General features: G+C 40.9%; 1 pseudogene; it reads left to right on the forward strand.

Annotated features, from left to right (window-relative positions):
- The first annotated feature begins 1,263 nt into the window (after positions 1–1,263).
- On the forward strand, positions 1,264–2,291 carry LOC109561195 (olfactory receptor 7E178-like; annotated as a pseudogene).
- Positions 2,292–2,954: the final 663 nt, after the last annotated feature.

Here is a 2,954-nt window from a genome sequence, read left to right on the forward strand (position 1 = left end):
ACCCACACCTCTGCTGGAGACTCCTGGACACACACAGGCAAGTCTGAGTCAGTCTCTTGTAGGGTCACTGCTCCTTACTCCTGGGTCCTGGCGCACAAAGTTCTGTGGTGCCCTCTGAGAATCTATTTCCCAGTCCTGTGTAAGTTCTGGCAGCTCTATGGTGAGGTTAATGGCAACCTCCTCCAAGAGGTTTTGTGCCATACCCAAGTCTGCTGCATCCAGAGCCCTGTCCCTGTGGCAGTCCACTGATGACCCATACCTCCACAGAGATGCTCAAACACAGTTCTGTCTCAGTCTCTGTGGGGGTCTCTGGGTCCTGGTGTGCACAAGGTTTGTTTGAGCCCTCTTAGCATCTCTGGCGGAAATGGGGTTTGATTCCAAATGCAAATTCGCCCCTCCTACCATCTTGCTGGGACTTCTCCTTTGCCCTTGAACGTGGGGTATCTCCTCACAGCCATTCCAGAGCCTACCACCTTACTGGGGTTTCTCTGACCTTGGACGTGGGGTATCTCCTCTCAGGGGCTTGCTGCTCCAGCACACCACTCCAGCACCATATGCAATTAATTAAACAATATTGATTGAAATTTGAAGTCCACCAAAGATATGAAGTATATACTAAATGACTTCTAAAAGACAACTCTGATATTTGAGTAATCCCCATTTCATGAAGAGGGAAGACAGAAAATCAAAGATGATAAAACTCTGAATATCAAATAAACTGTGTTCTGATTATGAAAATTCATTTTTAATTTAGAATCCAGATGACATAGTTCTGCATTTCATAGATATTTGTAAATATTCTAAATTAAGGAAATATCTAGAATTGTATTTGAAGAAAATAAGATTTATATAAATGACATAATTTCTTTATATTTTAATAATTATATATTTTCTTAGAAGAAGAAGGGAATCTCTCGTTCTGTTATTTCTTTAAAAGTAGGCTGTATTTAACTGAGATCATGGATGTATTGTCTCTAATGTTCTTGTTTCCTTTCACTTTTCATGAAGTTTTATAATCTAAGAGTGTATAGACAAAAATGAATAACATAGAAGCCAATGAGGAAACGATTCTAAGACAGAATTTCTCATACTGAGAAATATCGCTGAAGGTGCTGCCACCCAGTTGTGTCCAATTCTTAGTGGCCCCGTAAACTGTAAGCCGCCAGGCTCCCTCATCCATGGAATTCTCCAGGCAAGAACAATGGAGTGGGTTGCTCTTTCCTTTTCCAATTGCTGAAGGTACTCAGATGTATACTCTTAGAAATGAATTGCTTGAATCCAAAATATGATGCAGGACTGCATGACGATTTACATATTTCCTATTTTTCCAGCCTTTTTTTCTTTTTCCAAAGGTGTCTGAGCTACACAGAACTGGAAATCTAACCAGTGTCTCAGAATTCTTCCTCCTGGGCCTCTCAGACGATCCAGAACTGCAGCCTTTGCTCTGGGTCCTGTTCCTGGCCATGTACCTAGTCACCATGCTGGGGAACCTGCTCATCATCTTCACTGTAACCTCTGACTCCCACCTCCACAACCCCATGTATTTCTTCCTCTCCAACCTCTCCTTGGCTGACATCGGTTTTGCCTCCACCACGGTCCCCAAGATGATTGTGAACATCCTAACTCACAGCAGAGTCATCTCCTATGCAGGCTGCCTGACACAGATGTCTATTTTTATCCTTTTTGGATGTATGGATTGTCTGCTTCTTACTGTGATGGCCTATGACAGGTTTGTGGCCATCTGTCACCCACTACACTACATGGTCATCATGAACCCTCGCCTCTGCTGCTTCTTAGTTTTGGTGTCTTTTTTTCTTAGCCTTTTGGACTCCCAGGTGCACAATCTGATTGTGCTACAACTTACCTACTTTAAGAATGTTGACATTTCTAATTTCTTCTGTGAGCCTTCTCAGCTCCTCAAGCTTGCTTGTTCTGATACTTTCACCAATAACATAGTCACGTATTTTGATGGTGCCATTTTTGTTTTTCTACCTTTCTCAGGAATCTTTTTCTCTTACTACAAAATTCTTTCCTCCATTCTGAGAGTCCCATCAAGTAGGAGGTATAAAGCCTTCTCCACCTGTGCTTCTCATCTGGCAGTTGTTTGCTTATTTTATGGAACTGGCCTTGGTGTGTACCTCAGCCCAACCATCTCACAATCTCCCAGGCAGGGTGCAGTGGCCTCAGTGATGTACACTGTGGTCATCCCCATGCTGAACCCCTTCATCTACAGTCTGAGGAACAGACACATCAAAAGGACCATGTGGAGGTTTTCCAGAAAAATGTTCTAATCTCATTGCCTGTGCCACCCATTTAGAGTGTAGGTTGGAAAATGTAGCAACATTAACACCTGAAAATTCTACCTCTTTCATGATATCATTCTTGTAGCTCGTAGGACCTGTCTCTCCTTGTTTTACACCTGAATATTACTTCTTTTGGTATGTTTTTAATGGGGCTGGGAGAGTATCCTGGGATTCTGTAGACGTTAGAACTACTGCATGACTGAATCTTATTATACCTAACGAGGAGTATCTAGCTTATCATGGTGATCCACATTCTAGAAAGATGAAAAAACTCCCTTTTTACAGATTTAAATATATATTTTTCCCAAAGCTGTTGTTTGTTTTCCAGTTGATTACTATGTTTTAATTTTTTGCATGCAGTCTATGTATGAAGGTGCATGTCACTGCTTCTCAGCCTTGGCTTTTATCAAAATCATCTGGAAGGCTTAAAAATACTATTTCCCAACATTGTAAATCAACTATACTACAATAAAATAAATTTTAAAATATACTGACAACTGAGTCTCATTGCCAAAGATTCTGATTCAATTAGATTTGCATGTGTCCTGAGCTGAGGATATTTTTTTTTATTTTCCTTATTTTTATTTATTTATTTTTGGCCACGTGGTGTAAAATATGATGTCTTAATTCCTGCACTAGGGATTGTACTCA

The sequence above is a fragment of the Bos indicus genome, chromosome 7 (assembly GCF_029378745.1).
Source record: "Bos indicus isolate NIAB-ARS_2022 breed Sahiwal x Tharparkar chromosome 7, NIAB-ARS_B.indTharparkar_mat_pri_1.0, whole genome shotgun sequence".
Taxonomy (NCBI): domain Eukaryota; kingdom Metazoa; phylum Chordata; class Mammalia; order Artiodactyla; family Bovidae; genus Bos; species Bos indicus.